The 20,186-nt window shown below is 41.6% G+C and overlaps 1 long non-coding RNA gene across 1 annotated transcript; it reads right to left on the bottom strand.

The window, feature by feature from the left end:
• Window positions 1-1,356: 1,356 nt before the first annotated feature.
• On the bottom strand, window positions 1,357-19,496 carry LOC112948366. The gene is made up of 3 exons (XR_003249606.1): window positions 19,444-19,496; window positions 5,343-5,521; window positions 1,357-1,510 (listed from the first exon to the last, which is right to left on the bottom strand). It is a non-coding gene; the product is annotated as an uncharacterized LOC112948366 (long non-coding RNA).
• Between the last annotated feature and the right edge of the window lie 690 nt (window positions 19,497-20,186).

The raw sequence follows: 20,186 nt of genomic DNA, 5'->3' as shown, positions 1-20,186 counted from the left end.
TTGGGGCCGCTCCTCCCCACGGGTCGCGCGGAGCCGCTGCCCCGAGGCACCCGAGCACCGTGCGGGGGGCACGGGGCACCTCGTGCTGACCGCCGTGACGGGGATGGGRATGCCCTTCCTCGCCGGAGAGCTGTGGGGATGAGCCGTGCTTTGTAACTGGAGGCGGTTAATAGTTAATTGTACGCATCTCTGCTGGTGTTCGTGCACTTTATGGTAACAACAGTTATTTTTGCACTCTCAAAGCAGACTGCGATAACCGCAACCGCCCTGCCATGACTCTCTCCATCTCACTCAAGTTGGACCAGGCAGGATTCGTTAAGCAGAGAATGCACAAGGAGCTCCACATTGGAGGCACCTAGAGGTGCTTCTGCCACACTCACAACTCCTGCATCCAGCCTCTCGGCATGATCTTGGATTTTGCTATGGCTAGAAAAGGCTGCTGAGACCGGGGCTGCAGTTTCTGGCACACAAAGAGAGGAAACTGTATGAATGTGAGGAGGAAAAGGGGGAAAGGGGACTGATTGGACCAAAAAAATTCACTTCCCTCCCTTCCCCCCCCCAAAAAAAAAAAGAAAAAGAAAAAAGACCAAGAGCTCTTTTCCTTGAGTCACTGTTACCTGTTACTCCAGCTCCTGCCATAGAGAAGAAAGGCCAGCCTGGCAAAGGGGTTAGCCGAGGCCAGCTTGGCCGAATGTGTCCACTCCAAATACCATTATTTTGRACCAGAAAGTTGCTAAAGATGGGAATGTCTGGTGATAGATGCACAGCCAAGCTGGAGAGGGAGGCAGTGGATTTATAATGCAGCAGATATAAGGAGCACAGATGTGTTGCGAGAGAGATACTAATTGCTTACATATTTAAAACAGCATCTTTAGCTTGAATGGGAGTCACCATTAAGCAAAACCGAGCTATTAACTGGGGCCACTTGGAGCGCTGCCATTTTCTATTCCGTGTATGGCTTTTTGCATCAGAAAACAGTGTTGTTTAGGCCATGGGGTTTCTCCACTAGCGGTGTGTAGTATTATGGAGTATTGCAGAGCTGTGCCGATAGTTACAGGTGCACAGGCAGAGGAAAGCAAGCTGGGTGGAGGACTTTTCATCGAGATTAGTCCATGTGCTTTCCKGGGGATCCTGCAAAAAGAGGAGACAAACAAATCGTTGTTGCGTTTATAGGTAAAAAACACAACATAGGTGAATCTGGTATAAATACGCTCTAGTATGTATGGGAAATTTACAGTCTGCTATATAGCTTTTTCTAATAGAGCMTGTTCAGACCCCTGGGGAGAATGTGATTTTAGATGGTGTAAGTAGCCTCATAATTTATCAAGCTGTATCAATCTCAGAAAACACTCATTTTCTTCTATTCTTCTTCAACTTCTTTTGCTTGCTGTATTCTGGAGTTTCACAGGAGTGTGACCAGCTCAAGGAGGAGGAAGGAAGCTGGCTTTGAAGAGGTGACCTTGCTGGTGTCAAGGTTTCCTGAGAGGCACCAAAGCAGAGCTCTAGTCCCCTGGAATTTAGAAGCACATTAATGTGGTTGGTTTCCCATGACTTACAAGCCCTTGAGAATACAGGCAGCCATATCTGCTCCTGCATCTTTTTTCAGCTCCATCCTTGGTGGTGTTTCAGCATTTTCCACCTAATCTTTAAGTTGGCAATCAAGGTGGCTAAATCCAGTTGAAGAATCAATAGAGGCTGAGCAAAACGTGGAGTTTTCTTCCCTCTGCGGTGGGAATCAGTTTGCCACAGATCTTTCTACCTGCTGAGACGCTTCTTTATCTGACGAGTAGCTCATATTAAAAGACAGGTGCCTTACACACTGCTCTTGTTTAAGGCAATGGAAACACTGGTATTAACTGAAGTAACATCACATTACGAAGTGCAACTTGGTGGTTAAAGCCAGGCAATCTTGTTCCATTGCTGAGGGCTAAATTCTGCAAGATAGGAGTCTTGCTGTAGCTAGAAATGAATATAATAGGTCCTGACTGCAGGAGAGTGTGTTTTAGTCTGCATTTACTCTGAGACCATCYTTTAGAGCTCTTTGCCAGGTTTGGTGGAGGAGGTGATAATGCATCCTAGCTTCATGCAATGCTCTGTCCTGAAGAAATACAAACCACTTYAGAGCAATGGCCATAGTTCCTCAGATTCTAGTCCTTGTGCATTCAATCCACTATGACTGCACACAGGATTTTACTTAAGCAGGTGCACAAGTGCTGCGGGATTGGGTACATAAGCATCCAGAACCACAGTTTTATGTCTCATTCATAAGATGGGTTGCAGGAAGATAAGAGCAAACTGACAAAAACAGACTGCTGTGGTAGAATAATATCTTCTGAAACAGAATAAAAGGCTATTATGTCTTCTAGTTTCTAATAATTTGAGAAATAATTTTCCACTCCAGAACATTTGCAGTAAATACAATATGGTATACTGGAAAAAAAAAATCCTAGCATGATGGCAAAGGTAGCACCAGAACAATATTGCATTTTGCTGCTTTGAAGGGAGAAAAGAAAAGGCATTTTACGTTTTCTTTTGACCTTTGAGAAATATCAGGAATGTGTAATAGCCATATTCCCCAACAATAGCTTTGAGGGCTCCGGGAATCAAAGTTAAACACCTAGGGACATTTACAAACAACCGACAGAGAGGTGTTGAATTTAATATGCGGATATGAAAGGCACAGATATGCAGAGAGTGCAAAAATAATACATTTTTAAAGATGTTTCTAATCTATGTGAACAGCTTCACTGAGAAAAATACGGGGACTTGAACAAGCAAAGGGAGGAATGGACAAGATGACAGGCTAGGTCTTTCCTATGCTATGATAGATGATAAGACCTAGTGCAGTGAGAGGTCTCAGGGGACCTTTCTCCTTCAAATTTGCAGTGTTGTAAAACGCACATAACCTTTATCATATCTGTCAGGCAAAATGAACAAAGTTTACAGCCCATTTTACACACCTAAACAGTAGCCTGATGTGATAAATAGGCATGACGAATGGGAGTTCGTTTTAAGCAGGGTCGCAGCATTTCATTGCCTCATTATTGGCAAGGAACCTGCCTCTAGGTGCTTTCTCCAGTGAAAACCTTGGGCCTCCTGCRAAAGTCAGGCACCTCCCACGGGGCATGATGTGTCTTTTCCTTCCCAATCAGTTTATTAGCAGGAGCAAGCGTTGCTGATTCAGTATGTTCAATGCCCTCCATCTTCTCCTGAACGCTCTCCTCAGTCCCTGTACGGAGCATAGCTCAGATGGAGGGACTTGAGAACATCACACTGGTATAAAAAACAAAACAGCCTTGTTGCATACGGATGGAGAAACATCTAGGAATAATAGCTTCTATGCAACTGGCTGAAGGCCAAGCATGTGGGTTCCTTACCTGACTTTATTTGTCCTTGGTAAGTCTTTTCCACTCACATCCCAGAGAAGTCCATTGCTATGGCTAAAYGTATTCATCTACCTGCTGGGTGAACTGGGATTCTTCTTAGAGATGTTCAAATGTTGATATCATGTGCATGGGCACATGAATATTTTGCTTTTATGACAATGTTGAGATAGAGCTGAGACAGAGCCCTAGCTCAGGCATTTGGACACAGCCTAGTGCCAGTGAAACTGCATTTGCCCAGTTCCTCGTGGAACTGACTCGTAAATCATCATTGCCCCTCATCTCCTTGGCTGGAGTGGGGAGCCCTTACTTAATTGAAGGACTGAAGCCTTCCCTGATTTTTCTTCTCGAGGATTTTTGCCATATGACAAAGCTATATGAGTCTGCCATGGTCCTACCCAGAGCAGTGTAGCAGCAACACAAAGCTTTGGTGGTTCACAAGAAAGGGAGAAAGGAAAATTAAATTGTATTAATTTCAAGCTCTATTAGGATTTTAAGAAAGTAAAATCAATAGAAAGGGATGGAATCAGTAGGGAACATGACCTTATTTTCCCAGTGTCTGAAGGAGAACAGCACACCATGGGGAGAAAGAATATGCACAGCAACAAAAACAAATTTGTTTCTTTGATGTTGAATGACAGAAGTTAAAATGCTTACATTTGACTGGCATTTGGGAGAAGTGTCCAAATGAAAAAGCAAAAAAATCACYGCCCATTAGTCCTTTCCATTTTTTTTCTCCTGCAGTAAATTGCAAAATGGTGTGATCCATGCAACATTTCATCAAATACGACTTCCCATTGTCAGAGCAGAATGTTTGATATAAAACAAGAATGATCTTTCTTTCTTTTTGGTCAGATAAGCTGTTTTGGATTAATAAAAATGCCACATCACAATGATATTGATAATTTGCATGTGAAAAGCCTTCCACCTGGTAATGAAAACAATTTTTCAGTTTTTGCCACCACTAGTCACAAGAGATAAGGCCTGTCGTCCTCCCCCTCACAATTAACCAAGCACAAAAAAAAAARAAAAACGAAAAAGGTAGAAAATGTGTGACAATCGCAAATTGCCAGTTATCTGAACCTGATGTTAAGGTATTGATATATCCAAATACATCTGCATAGCTGGCACTCTACCCACTCTATTATAGCCTGGCCATGTGTGCATGTCAAGCTGGGCACCTCCAGTGTGGGGAGGCAGAACCGCCTATGAGCTAAATCTGAAGTTTTTGTACAATGTTAATGGCATTTGGCTACAATCCCCAGTTTGCATCATCCCTTTCTTTGTGGTAAGCAAGCCGCAGGGTGGCACTGTTGGGTGTGCATGTGCGCACGTGTGTGTTTCTATACACACACATACACACACACTCACCCTTTTTTCCCTCTTTTCTCTATTTTCACTCTYGCTCAGCCTGGGCTGGCAGCATCATCCTAAGAGAGGGCGCAAACCTGGCCAGGTTTTGCTCATGCCTGATGAGCAGGTCATCCAAAGCAGAAAGAAACAGGCTGGAAGATGGTCACAGCTCAGGAGACGGTCGGTTATTGCTGTGTTTTCTTTCCTCAACATGTGCAAAACTCCACAGCTGTAAGGAGCAAACCCACGAAGTTCCATCACCATGTCAGCATTATGGGCAAGCGCGAGCAGTGCCAGCGTGTCCTGCACATCTGCAGCCTTTGTCTTGCACAGTCATCAAAGAAGCCCTTTGCTGATAATATCGAAATAGAAAAGGCACAAGCTACCTGCTCTGTTCTCTGCTTTTACCCTAACTCCCACACCTCCTCCCTGTTCTCCTACCCCATACCGAAAACTAACTCAGCAAGGCCACTTTTTCAGTGACTCAGAATATGCATAYGTGCTAGGTTATATATGAAACACACATTTCTTGCATAGGACTAGCAATGATTCAAATCTAACAACATATTTCCCGAAGACAAATCCAAACCAGTAAATATTTCTTACTTGTAATGGTAGATTGTGGCTGATTAACAGATGCAAGTTTCAGCTGCCAAATTCAGACCCCATCTGTTTTTGAATTTTGTCTCTCATCTCAGTTCAAAGCTGCTAGGATGTGGCATTTCTTTCAGGTCTGTTTCTTCAATGCAGCTTCATCATGGTACTTCTGTCTGGATTTCATGGTCCTTAAAGAACAGATCATATTTGAATCTACATCTGTTTCAGGTTGGCGGGCTCAATTAATCTTGTCATGTATTTGACAGGAACACAATCATTATCCACATCTATGTCAAGGAGGTAAATCTTGAAAACTACTTTGGATAAACAACTCTCTATGTAGATGGAGAATGTAAACACATAAATCAAATGCAGAGGAACCCCTTAACATGAACTTTAGATAAAAGATTTTGCCCTGTCGTTGAGAAGTCAGAGTGGAAAAGAGAGGATTAGAAGAGAGGACATGAGAATAGAGAAAGACAGAAGGGGAAAACTGTGAGACTCGTTCTGTGGAGCCATCATCTGAAGAGGGAAGATGGGGSCTAACCACTAGAATGAATGTTCATGACTTTAGTGGTCGGTATGAACAGGAAAATCTGCAACAAGATTGTCTTTCTTTTCCCTGATCATCTTGCTATGTGGTCCCAGAAAAAAAAAATTGATCTAAAGCCTTTGTAAAATGTACAGATTATGCAAGCAATTRAAACAAACAACCAAAAAAATAAAAATCACATGTACACATGGTCCTTTACACATGAGAACTTTTCTGCAAGGAAAACACACGATTCAACAATATGTTTCATTTAGCACAAATGACAAAGTCTTAAGGAGCAATGTGAAAAATGGAGCTTTTTCTTCTCTCCATCTCTTGCTAATAGCTAAAAACTGCTGTGCAAAAGACCTTTAATATGAAACCATGTTTCAGCTCCAAAAAGGCACTTGATTTCTGTCTATAGCTATTGTCATTTCACCCGCATCAGTAATGAATGMCTTTCTCTCCTCTTTTATACTAATATTTCTCAGTGTAACCTCCCAACCCTCCTTCATGCCCTTTATGGTGTGCAGAGCTGTTGAGTGAATTGCCTGGGCTTCAGAAAAAAAAAATCTCAAAGAGTAAAGTAGGGCAGAGGAATTCCCCCAATAGCTCCAGCTTGAAGCTGCAGTGAAAACATAGCACGTAGGTTAGTTCTTGTGTGGGAGCAAAACCTTAAGTTCCTAGCAGAGAACTGACCTAAAAACTTGACTTATGGCGACCAAACCCAAAGAAAAATCACTTTCAGTTGATCCAAAAAAACCTAAATGAATTGTGAAAACCATAATCACAGCGGAAGCAACTTTAGCAGGGTATTTTCAAAGTCCTACTCCCTTTCCTAAAAGAAAGATTCTGAATATACGGCCTGTGGGGCACCAGGTGCTTGAAAAGCTGCCTCTGCCAAATTCTGGTTTATCAGCAAAGCGAGAACATACACATTGGGAAAGAAAACTTCAGTGCAGCTTGTGCCTAAATGTGATTTTGCTCTGATCTTAGATCRTTAGTGTCCTTTGTGGAGAGGAATATGAATGATTGATCTGCTCTTGGACAGAGCCTAGCACAGCGAGCTATCATCAGAAGGGGGAGAGTGCACATAATGCTCCTGGCAGGTTTAAGTGCTCTGTACAAATGTAGAAGGAGTGGGTACATGTGTGTGTGAGAGAGAAAGAGAGTCAGCATGAGGGAGAAAGACTAGAGGCATGTAACAGACTTCCTGACCTAGTGATTTATTTATGGCATTCCTCGAGGGAAAGAAGCCATGCGAAGATCCTGAGCCTGCATGCTGCAGTAAATGGTATGCCTGAATATATTTAGCAAGTGACAATGCCTGACACAAAATAATCTACAGAGGATGGGAAAATACTTTCATAGCTTGTGAGCTTATTGAGTGATAGAATCAAGGAAGAGAAAGAGTTTTATCTGGAGATACCTGGAAAGATCTCCCTTGCTGCGTTCTGTAAATAAATTACAGTAAAGACTCTGCTAAGATTCTTGTAACTTTTTTCCTAGAGAGCCTGAATGTTTCCTCTTCTAGGGCACACCTCACCGTGCTTTATTGGGGAATGGCCATCTCTTTCATGGGCCTTTGCAAGGAATTGTGTATACTATAGCTATCAAGAATCTATTAGGAAAAAAAAAAAAAAAAAGAAAAAAAAAAGAAAGCTTTGTTATCATTGAGATCCCTGCAAGATATATTTCACAATGAGCTACTGTCTCCAGGGTAGGTGAGCAATGAAAGAGCGAATGGAATCAATATCAGCTGAAATCAGCAGCAATGTTCATCAGTCTGATGAATATTTACATTGATGAACATTGGGGACCCTTGTAAAGTATATTATAATATATGTGGGAACTGCATAAAGACTAACCCCACTCACTAAAAGACCAAGGGAGTTTGATCTTCATTCTGTGAGGCAGTAGATACCTACAGCTTTCCGTTGAGAGCCCATTACCTTGGATGTAGCTAAGCTGCTCTTGCACCTGCCACCACAAATATGTTACCTACGTGGATCACCTTCATTTCAAACCGGAGAAAAGCCTAAATTCCATCAGGATGGTGTAGCTGCACTGGGGTGTGTGGCAGTGTAGCATGAGGCTGCAGCATGGTGGTTGAGGAGCAAGGGGGAATACAGAAGCACTCACCAGATGTTTAACTTCACACTACATTAAGCCCTAAAGAAGGACACAGTCACATCTTGGAATTCTTGACTGTATTGTCTAAATYGGATTTCATCAGAAAGATCTTAAACAAAAACCTACACCCATCCATTTTGTCTTCCGATTCAACTGCCAACTCATCAGTGCCACCAAAGGGGTTGCCCTTTACTCCATACTCAGAATTCCCCCAATATCAGCTAAGATATTTCCAAGTAAGCTTCTGCTTTTGGGATTTCAAAAGGTAGGAATGTTCACGACTGAGCTTTCTGGAGACCCTTGGGTGACCAAGGTTTCCAGGTTTCTTACCAGATGTGCAAACCTGTGGCTATGACAATTTGAAGACCACTCAGACGCATTAAGCTGTGAATGGATTAATTACTCAAGGAGTGGACCTAATGTTTGGAATTTCTTCCCAATTCTATGTTAAAAAACAATCGAACAACAATAAAACACCACTCTGTGTATATATGGGAATATAATGATCAATGAAACCTTATTGCTCCTTCTTCCATTACGGCAGCTTATAGGCACATAATAAAAGCACACAATGAAACCAACATAAAAGCACACAGTAAAAACACAGAATAATTCACCATGTAAGTATTGCCATCTTAGCACATCCTGGGTAAAAATAGTGAAGACTTCCTGAGGCTTCTAACATGTACTAGTAACTTCCATAATGCTACATCACACCCTTTCCGCTCAGGGAGTCCCATTTACTTAGGTGACAATGGTTCTGGAAGGCAAATATTATTGTTTAAATTCAGCAAGAATCTGAGAGGAATCTGAGGGAATCTCCAGACAAGTTTTGCTTTCTTACCTATTTAAGGTATATAGAAAATACTGGGAGAACAGCCGTTTCACCCTATTTTATTATGGCCTTATTGGAAGAGCCACATGAGATGGATGTTGTGCTAACCCTCTTTTTCTTGTGATTTAAAAGAGAGATTGTTTTCCTAGGTGGCCCTTTCCTTTACTTGCAAGAATGAAGACAGCTTGCTCTACCTCCCTGCTCTTGTTTCGTTTCCCTTTTCCTGGCACTATTTTATATCTTCTGTCTGACAAAGCATGATTTGCTTTTACTGTAGATGATTCAAAACAACAACATGCTATAGCACCCGGACTAATGGATAACTCTTGACCTCAACAAATTATATTAATCCATGCTAACTTGGGTTTACAACCAAACTCTTTTAATTGATGCCAGATCACTTACACGGTGCTGCAAGGAGATACACATTTCAGAGTAACAGGAATCTTTGCTTCTGGAGCAGGGGTCCTTTATCTCGGGAAAGTTACTTTCATCAAAGCTTCATGTGTCTGGCCACCCAATCTATCCTCTTGTCTCCAGTTATGGCACTGAGCAAATAAAACAGTGATTAATCATCAACCCCTCCAGTGATCTTCTCCTCCTCTCCAGTATTGCCAGAATAGTTACCTCATACTTTAACAGGAGATTCTGAAGTTTTTCTGCCTTTAAAAAAAAAACATTATTTCAGGACAAGACTGCACACTTAAGTGTTCAGCTACAGGCTGAAGTTCTTTTTTCTTTTCTTTTCAAGCTTTTACTGTTATTAGTAACATCCAAGTTAACTGAGCTTAGTTATGTTGAAGATTAAAGGCAATGTTATTCCTGATTTTATCCAGCTGCTTATTTTGCATCCTTGGAAGCATTCTGCACTCATACGGCTCCGCTTTTTTTCCGTTATTTCCATCTCCTCTGTTTGTTTGACACAATCAYGCTGAGCAGGGGGAGAAATATAAACTATGCAAATGTGATTTGATCATATTGCTGGTAGGGGGCAGGTTCAGTCAATGAAGCTGCCTTGAACTCTCTTGTGTGCAGTCAGCTGGAGTTTATTTGTGAAGAGGCCTCTGAAATTGCAAAGCACAAGGATGCTGACCCAAAGCCCGCCAAAGAGATGCCTCTACATGGGCTCTGGATTGCACATAGTATGTAAACATCTCCACATGCAATCTGCAGATTTGGGAAAAGCTGGAGGCTGATTTACCAAAACCCATAGACTGATCTGGCCAAGGAACTAAAACAGCAATGCAGAAATTCCCGATACCTGCTGCTTCAATCTCTCCCTTAAACATGCAAACCACAGTTAGAGGCTTTTTCTCCAAGTTCTCAGCCTCTGCAGTGAGAATCATTTGCAAATTAACCTGTATTTGCCTGATTTTCTTTAATCTTACAAAAAAGCTGGATGCAAAGCAAAACTCTTGTTAGGAAATACATTAGACATGAAGGCAATGAATTTGCTCCCTCCCCGCAGCACCAGCTCTGATTCGGGTCCCTGGGATTTTTACTATTCTTTTATCTACTGAAAAGGAATATTAAAAAGTTTAATTGGCATGTAATGAGATAACTATAGCAAGKTAATTAGTTCTCAATTAAGTTGCATTTACCATACATTCTGAATGTATTGTTAGCAATTAATGACACCTAATGAACTTGGAATAGCAACTGAGTTTACCATAATAAGGAAAATAATAATAACAATAATGCTCACACTTGGCTTCATAGTGCATTAGAAGCAACAGAGGCAACAAATGATTTAATATGTTTATAATAAAGTCACCATATCTAGTGCAGAAGGTAGAAGGGTAAATTTATTTTGAAACATCTAATAAAATCCATTAGGAAAGAATTGGCTTTCATGATAGACCTTCCTAGGGAGAAACAAAAACAAAAAAGCCTCCCCAAGAGCTTTATAAAAATTTCAAAGGAGAAAAGAAAGCAAAGTCGCATGATAGGGTCAATTATTCAGTTTAAACTTAAGAAAGCCGTGTTCAGATCATAACAAATGCTTGAGCCAGGTGGAATAAAATGAAGAACTGAGGTGGAAACCCTGGCAGATGAGGAAAAAGAGTTAAATTCTTTTCCAAGATCATTTAATCAGGTGAGTATGTGGAGAACAATTTGTCTCGGTGCTACAAGTTAACCTCCTCTTAATGCTTTGCATGATGAGAGTGCCACACTGAATAGGCATTAGAAGGAAAAAAAAMCCCTACAAACTAATTTACATTTTAATGAATTTTTAATTGAACCAAAATCTGTTGTTTCTGTTTAAAGATGCAGTGTTGACTTTGTGGTCTGTGCCGCTGAGAGCCAAGTGGGATCTTAATGTGGTAAAAACAATGATAACGCTAAGCTTAATTAGGTTTGAAAGCATGTCTAGTAAAGTGGCATGGAATATAGGAATAAAATATTACCTTCCCATTTCAAACCTAAACAGTGGGAGGCCAGGCAGAACCTAGCCTGCTCTGTCAGGCCTAACTACGATTAGGTGAAAAAAAGACAGTTATTTTTTCTCACTTGTCCACAGATMAGCTGATTACATTATTGTGGAGCAAGAGACAATCTGAACCCATGGGTAACAGAATCATCCACAGGTGGTGATAATGATGATATACCTGCAAGTTTTCTGCTGTCGTATTCAACTTTAATGGTAGGCACTATCTACTGGGGTTTCTCTGATCAGTTTTCTCTTCCTTTACAGGCTTTATCAGAATGCCAAAGTCTGGGATTTACAGTTTCCAAAGCCAAAAATTGGAGGCATCAGCTCTAATCCTCTTCTGCTGTCYTGCTGGAGAAATCCCTGTGCATCCAAGCTTCCCTAGAGCTAAGAGGACTCAGATGAGCTCTTACTTCAGGTTTCTGGCAGCTTCACTTGGATTTAACCCCAAACCACTCCCTAGTTTTCAATTGCACTCATTCTCTCTCTAGGTATGTATAATCCWGTTCCAGATAACAATGCATTCCTTTGTCTTTTTAGTGTCTCTTTCTAATGTGTGCCATGCAATTTGCTAAGCTGACCGTGACACCCCCCTGCAAAGGGCTCTCCTAAATAAGAACAGAATAACTTCAATGTCACTGCTTTAACTTTATTTTTTTTTTTTTGCAGATCCTCTTTTATCCTTCCTCTAGCTGCCTCTGCTCCCAAGAGGAAATAGTTTTTCTTTCCTTTTTCTTTTTTGTTATATGCGCAGTGTTTCAACTAATTAAACCATAGTTTTATTCATTATTTTTTAGTTTCTTATTGGTTCTGTTCTGAGCACCAGCTGATTAGACTCCTTGCTTCCATAGAAAGTCCAAGTTTCTGACACTCTAATGGACCTGAATAAAACCACAGCTCTCAAAAACAAGTTACGACAATCTGTTTCAGAGCCTGTAAAATCACCATACAGCCTTCATCTTCAGTGTCCTGCTGCTACCTGCCACATCCTGCATTTTTCAGCAATTTGCTCCACTATAGCTCTGATACTTGAGTTTATATTTTGTGTGAGTGACTCTCCTTCAATGCTAAATTTTCTCGGCAGTATTATTTTTGACATCAAAAAGGGAATCTATGACCCATTCCTCCTTTCAGTGTCAGTGGGCAATTAACTTGGTTTGGGCTAGATGGGGCTAGAAAAACATTCCTCCTTAGAGACATGAAGTTTGTTATTTAAAATATCTTTTTGTTCATAGTCAGCACAGAACAGTTAAGACAGAGTCTTACATCTTACTGTTCCATCCATTTTTAAACTGCTAGTGATTTCATGGTCAGAGATGTAAACTATGAACTCCCTTGCCTACTTTGCTGCATCTGAATCKCAGCTGCTGCTCTCTGGAGCTAGATAAATTGTACAGAGCCTCAGCTCTCCTTACATTGCCTAGGTTTGGAAGTTTTCCCTGTCTGTCCTTTCCTGCTTTGCAACAGCATGAGCTGTCCACGAAGCTTGCTGTTGCTTAGTGTGATAAGTAGAGTGGTACAAGAACAGCCCTTGGTCCTGACAGGGCATAATTTCAGAAGAACTGGAACATTAGGGAATTAATGAAAGGAGAAAGAAGTCATTGGGAGGTGTGAATTTCAATCAGGGACACTGAGATCCCCAAACTGTGCATGTTGAAGATAATTAATACACTGATCACCAGACTCTGATGACTCTTGCCTTGTACAAGATATCACGGATAAGTCTTGGCTCACCTCCCCATTGGAGACTCTCAGGGATTCCAGGGTGCTAATATGYGCCAGCTTCCTAGGAGACAATCCTGAAAGGGTCAATATGTTTCCAAGATTGCAGTCCTTCTAAGCTTCTTTTTGATTTATCTATTGAGCAGTGCAGAGCTGGAAGCCTGGGTGCAAACCCACTTAGCAAGAAGCCCTTGCAAGACAGACACAAACTGATGAAACACTTTTTTGTCTGTATTTTCTGTCTGCTAGACTTGGGCTGGAAGTTGTCACTCTCYAGCACACAGGAGCAATATATCTTGAAATTCAGGAAATTGCTGTTGAATGGCTGCAATATCTTCACATTTGTATGATGATCATCTGAGGTACGTGAACGCTCAGACTTCTACAGACAAGCTCTAAATGTGGGTGCCTCTTGCCTCATTTGGCTTTCTTCCTTCAAAGAAGTCTTTCAATAAGATGTGCCCTTTATCACCTGCCTTTCTCATCTCACTTTATTTTCTACTCTCTCCTCCCTTGCTGCTGTGGGAAGTTAAACGCCAATTGAGTGATTTTCCATTTTGCTCTGATGGTGCTGAAATTTGTGGCCATTTGGAGGTCCCGTGGCGCAGCACCAAGCAACATCCCAGAGCTGAGGGAGCTCCATCTCSTTTTTAATAAGTCTCAGCAGCATAGCTGGCAGGTTCTGGTGAACAGGGCAGCTGAGAAGGTTCTCGGTGACAGAGGTCATCTCTTAGTCAGCTGAGGACGTTTTCTTGGAGTGCTTTGTAAATTACTGCTGTGACTCTGAATTTAGTTTGATGTAGGTGTAACATTGCCTCTCCTTTCACAGGTATAGTGATATCCAGTAAATCAGACTGATGTCAGACAGAATAACTGCTCATGTGATGAACTACCTTTGTTTACTAGCTAGGTCTTTTCTATCTGGTGGGCCCAGCTGTGCTAGGCCAGTCCCTGTTGCAGAGTGAGGACAGAGTCACTGGCTGTGCAGKCTCAGATGAGTTTTTCAGAGCAGACTCAAGGGGTTAGTCTGTCTCAAGACASCATTCGGAGGCTGCTAGCAGGTTATCTACTACAGGCACACACATGCAATCAGAGGGTGGGCAGATGTGGTGCTGATTGCACATAGCCCATCACCAATGGGTGGCATGTAGGTGCACACAGCCTAACACTACAACAGAGATATTTTTGAAGTGATTGGGCTCTTCGAGATGATTTCTTTCCATAGAACAATGTAAAAATCTCTTTTCTCTACCACAAGCTGAATTAGGRCCCTTGATCATATCTTCCCAGTGCTCCCTACCTTTGCCACCCCATCCCTTTTTGTCTGCTTCTGCCATTGCTCTTCTTTAGAAGAACTAGAGGATGGGAAGGGGCKTGGGCACCTGGACCTTCCCTGCAGACTCTGGCATCCTGGTTTAAAGCCACCTTCATTAAAGCTTCTCTGTGCACAAACAAAAGAGGGGTGCTAAGCTGAAGGGAGAAAGTCTAGTAGATATAAAAGTACACAGCAGCCAGAGGTCATAATTTAAGCAAATGCAGCAACAATTCATCTGTTGGTTCACTGTAACCAGAAGGAACCAACAGGTATGTGGCTACACACTCTTTTTCAAAAAGGCTTAGGTAAACCACACAATCATTTTGTTCCATCCCTGTGATGGGCTAGGAAGACTGCTTTTGTATGACTAAGTGGATTGACATAATTGWCTCAAGCTGAGATCAAGAACTCCCTGGGGATTAAGACTATGGTGGTCTTTGAATATGTAGTTCCTAACATAACAAGCCCCTGATTTTGGTCAGGCCTATTGCAAATTAATAARTAAAATAAATTATATAATAGATGGAAGAATTTAAACAAAACACTTGTATACAAAAGTGCAGAAATGGTTTTTAAATATCACACTTCTCAGATTTTCACTTTTTTTTTTGAATAATAAGTTGGATGAACAAGTGAAATGCATATGCTTAAAACAACATTCTAATTGAAACGCATTATGGTCAAACAGGGTACATTCTACACAGAGATCAGTAAGATAAAGCAATAAACAAGACAGAATTGTATTTCAGAAGTGTTTAAAAGCTCTTTCCATTCAGCAGGAGTGGCTCCCATTTGCAAAACATTTATTCAAATCTTAGTTGAAAATAAATCCTTGAACGTAGCTATGCTATTGAGAGGTTGCAAAGTGGCAATGGCCTCTCTAATCATTGTCCCATTCAAGCCTTAATCAGGAGAGCGTATGCAGGAATGAGTGGCAGGAGTTGAGAATTCATGAGAATTCACCTCCTCAGCAGGATAAGGTTGTGTGCATCTCTTCTTTCCAATTAGAAGCTCTATTCAGATGTTAATCAGAAATATCATGATTAAAGAGGATTAAAAAGAACACTTGGACATAGCTCCCCTGATGCGACTAACAAATTTTCTATCTTATATAAAATAAGGAKTCTCTTCTCCCAGTGGAAGCTGGTTTGTTTTCTAAGAATTGTCCAAATGTACCTTAGGAGCAAGGATGTCACCCTTGTTCCTCAATGCTGCAGCAACAGAGTGTTGTTATATCTCCAGGTCTTCTCTCAAAAGCTATCTCTGTTGACGAAACAACCCCCCAGCGTTATTCTTGGCCCCGGGTACCATGTAAAATTGACAGTGACAAGAAAAGTGTAGTAGTATATTGCCCCCAGAGCACTATAGTCTCCACATTGAAAGAGAAGATACCTCTTTCTCACAAATAGACATTCATCCAGAAGTGCCATTCTGGAATAGAAGGCTCTGTCCAGTCAATGACTTGTCATTGGGAAATAGAAATAAAATTCTTCAGTTACTCATCTTTGAGCCAAAAATCATATGAAAGGTTTACCTGGCTTCCCCAGGCCTGCCCCAGAGGCTTGTGGACAACTACTCACTCCCTTCTTGGGAGCCTCAGAGCTTGCAGAGAGTCTAGACCAAGTTCTAAAATAAATTCTCAGAGCAATCAAATTTCATTARGTTTTGGGACTTCTTTTGAAGGTTAGCTTTCAGTCTATTTAATCAGTTGACAGCAGGTTCTTTTTGGCTCTCAAGGTATGCAGCCAAAACACGTATTTCTTGCAAGATTTGACTGCTGCTTGGCTCTTGGGTCTCTGCTATTTTGCCACAGCACTTGGAAGCTGCCTCTTACCTGAGATGTCCTTGATATGATGGTCCACTACAGCAGTGATGAGTTACTCAGCAACCACAGTGAAGAGGAATGAGGGAAATATTGAGGACAAAAATGGTTTGTGAAAAGGCCACAGAAAGAAAGCTCCCCTTGGTATTGGTCTTTGAGCTCTCTGAGCTGCTGAGTTTTCCCAGTGCTCCAGCTGCTACTGCCTTATCTGCCTTCCTGTCCTTTATCTTCTGCTTTGTATAGATTTCTAACCTGCCATGCTCAGATTTTGTGAAGAGAAAGAAAGAATAACAGTGATTGAGTGAGACGAAATTAAATGAGGAACATCTGAGCTGAGAAGTAAGTGAAGGAATAGTCTTGTAACAGATAGAAGCAGACCTAACAAAGAGGACTGTAAATGGAGGGAGAAGACCACTGATACTACAGCAGGATGACTTCAGGATAGACAGGCTTAGACAAACTACGGATCCCATTCCCAGGATCTTTCCCATTCCTAATTTCACTGCTCTTTATTCTAAGGGAAAAAGATGCTACCCAGAGGCAGTGTTTTCCAGTACCCTCTCCCGAGATGCCTCCATCACATGCCTTGCACACACATCTCTACGTCATTCCCAGTGGCCTCCCATGCCCCTCTAATTAGGGGAAACAAAAAGCTCTGTTGTGTTTCTTCTGAGAGAAGAGCTCAGCTGGCATAARATGAAATCATTTGTCTAACTATCTAGTATTTGGGGAAAAAAAGAACCTTTAAAAGGACTGGACTGGAACTGGCTAGTCCTCCACATGCATGAAGTGATTTAATTAAAGCTGACAATTTAAACAGGGATTTTAATGGATATTGACCTCACTGTATGCCTGCATTTCACCATTACAAAAAGTTAGCAGCAGGTGATACCTCGTACTTAAAAATCCCTTCTGAAATCAAACTTTGTGAGCATAACTGAGATCCCAGCATGAAAATATTCCTTTGTGAACTTGTATTCTAGGTTTAACTCCCTTCATTTGCATATTACAAAGCAGAAAAATCAAAAGCAATCAGTTCATTTCTGGTGGGAGATTTGGACACCACCTCCTGCATCAACGCATAATCTTCAGCATAGCGTTCATCTTCATTAAACCACGACGATTCAAAACTGATTGCTCCAACTGAAATACAGAGGGGGTTCAACCTCAAATCACCCTCACTATCTGGAAGCATTTAACTCTGGGGTGGCAACATACAGATTCTAGACATAAAGGAGCTAGACACTTTGAGCCTCTACTCTGTAGAGCTAAGTGGTGACTTCAGCTAAGATTCTAACAACACAGAAGTTTAGGCAAGTGGGGATTCAATCCTTCGCTACACATTACATACCATTGATGACAGCGAAGACGCATTTAATTCTCCTTGGCATTGTACAAGGATAAAAATGGTGGCAATAATAGATTGAGAGCTTTCATAGTACTTCCAGAGTGAATTCATTTTTACCATCACCTAAAGGTTGACACAGAGTGGTCCAGGACTTCTGAAAATTAGGAGTTTTCAAAGTGTTTAAGTTAWAGGCTGAGATGTGGCTAGTGGTCAATATCTGAATCTTCAAATATCAGTTGGGCCTTCAGCATATCTTCATGTCACAATAAGAGATTGACATCCCAACCACCATCACTTAAAAAAAATTCTTTGTGCTGGTGTCCTATTTCATCTAGTGGAGATATATTATACCATGCTGCCTTTTATATATCCCATATGACTGATAGTGGATATTTGATATTATACACTGGTCTGTAAGCTATACAAGCAAGTGACAAGTACTAAGCAAATGACATCTAAGTTGCTCCACCATCATTGCTGTTTGCACCCATGTTACATAGATTAAATGTGGCTAGATCAGCTTGCCCATATGACACTTAGATCCATACGGAAAACAAGGGCATACCACCAGTAGAGAATTGGAGTTGTAATCAAGTACGTTGGAGGAAGGCGTGTAGCAAACAATCATCCACTGTTCTCAAAGCAGAATGAGGGATCATCAAAGAAAATTCCCAAATTATACCTGCAAGCACAGGGCAAGAAACCCCMCACACTCCCACACATATTTAAGCTGGGGAACTCATTGCCACAGGAGATTGTGGAGGCTAAAATGTTTGCAGAAAAAAAAAGAAAAGAAAAAAAAGACCTGCACAAACTGTCAAGAGCTTTTAAAAACAAAGCTGCAAACATTGGCTGAAAAAGTGCATATGCTACCATTGTTAAAGTGTGAGAGGATACACTAGTGGAAACATTGCTTTATGTTTTGCTCTCTATATACGTGATTCCATATTTTAAGCTTCTGCTGCTGAACAYTGTTAGGTATCTGACAAAGTGGATGTTAGTCTGGCTGCATGCATTCGTTTTTTATGTCCCTTTAAAAAGTTTTGTTCCTGGACGTGTCTTTCCTAAGAAATTTCAGAGTCTCAGGATACAGTTTTGACAGATTTTGGAAGCTACTCAGACATTAAAATATGCTTTTGATTGAGGCTGCACAAGGACTGTCTTGTTAGCTAAGTGTGATTAATCCCAGAAGCTCCTCTATAGCCTAATGAATTATCATGCCTCCGCAGAGGTCATTTTTTACCACTACAGTAGTTCCCAAGACAGAMAAGTCTCATGTTAGTGATGCCATCAGCATCCTTTATGCAGTCAGTATTGCTCTGGGTATTTCTCATTGTGCTCAGGGTCTCAGTTTATCCATCTCTCAGAAGGATGCAGCAGACTGAGAGGAGCCTGTCTCTACTTTGCAATTGCCCAGGTCTCCAACATTTTACTTCTGGCACCACAACTGTGTCTATACAGCATAATTCAATGCTCTGCAGAGCTGTATCAGCTAGCTCTGAGTCAGGCAGCCCGTGCACTATTAGCATCTGAGCTGCATTCATGGAGCTTTATTAAAGTTAACATATATTATCTCTCATCCACAGGCCTATTTTGGTATTTCCTGCATTTTATACTCTGGAGATGCTTAATTTTAAGCACAGAATTTTGAGGTCTGTCTCCCCTTTTGCTCCTTGTTGGGACCATAAAGAGAAAAGATCCTAAAGAACAAGCATATCAGGCAGTGCCCTCGCAACAAATCTCCTGCATTTTCAGCCAGCCTTGGGGAAGCAAGGAGAAGGGAGACTGGCAGGATTAACAAAGCACAGGCTTGCAGCTTCAGTTGTTAATGCAGCTCCAGCAAAATCAGAGGTCAATCATAGCACCATGAAAGAGTAGCACATCAGGCCAGCATGTCCCTCATGTTTTCAGCAGACACAGTCACCTCCCAGGCAGTCTGTTCCTGGCATACTGTGAATCCCCATTAGCCTACCTGATGTTGTGCTCGTCCTTGGTGCTCCAGGAGGCTGCTTCTGGCTGCATCAAGAACTACCCCTTGCAACAGCACTGGCTGCAGTTCRTGCTTTACAGGTCATGCCTTGAAACAGGGGCTTCTTTACACTCCCTTCACGTTTAGCACTTCAAGGGAGTGACCTCAAGTCAACAAAGGTGAAATACTTCAACTAATAAGCTGGCTTTTCATGGAAGATTGAAATCAGCTGGTGCCACCTAGCTACCAGGGTACCAGTGCCCTGTAACGGTCTTTGTGGATCATGGTAGTGGATCATTTATTTTAAGATTGTATTTGGTTTGGCAGGGAGGCTAGACAGAAGGGAACTCTGTTAATCTGACAAGTTCCTATTGCTCTTTCATGTGCCGGGCAAATTTTGGACTAAGTAATGCCTCAAAGACATCGTTTATTGCAGCAGGGAGGCTGGGATAGAGGTTTTGCTTTAGATCATGCCGTGGAAATGGTTGGGTTGGCTGTGCTATGTCTCCTTTAGAAGCAGGGGAGGACAGCACTTCATCTTTCTTTGGAGTAGGGTTGGGAGCTTTCAAGGTGCCATGACTGCAAATCTAATTTACCAATTAGTAGTTGAAGGAGCTGGCGGATGAGCCACTAATCAAGGTCAATGCGAATGAACAAGCAAGCTGCTTTTTAGAGCAGCAGAAGCAAGAGCAAAAGTTATGACTTGGCTTTACACACAGTGGAAGGGACCTTTCTTTGTAAGTCAA

Source organism: Nothoprocta perdicaria, unplaced genomic scaffold (assembly GCF_003342845.1).
Source record: "Nothoprocta perdicaria isolate Ctin4 unplaced genomic scaffold, notPer1 scaffold_26, whole genome shotgun sequence".
NCBI lineage: Eukaryota > Metazoa > Chordata > Aves > Tinamiformes > Tinamidae > Nothoprocta > Nothoprocta perdicaria.
The sequence above is the reverse complement of the archived record's forward strand: the minus strand, read 5'-3'. Positions and strand labels throughout refer to the sequence as shown.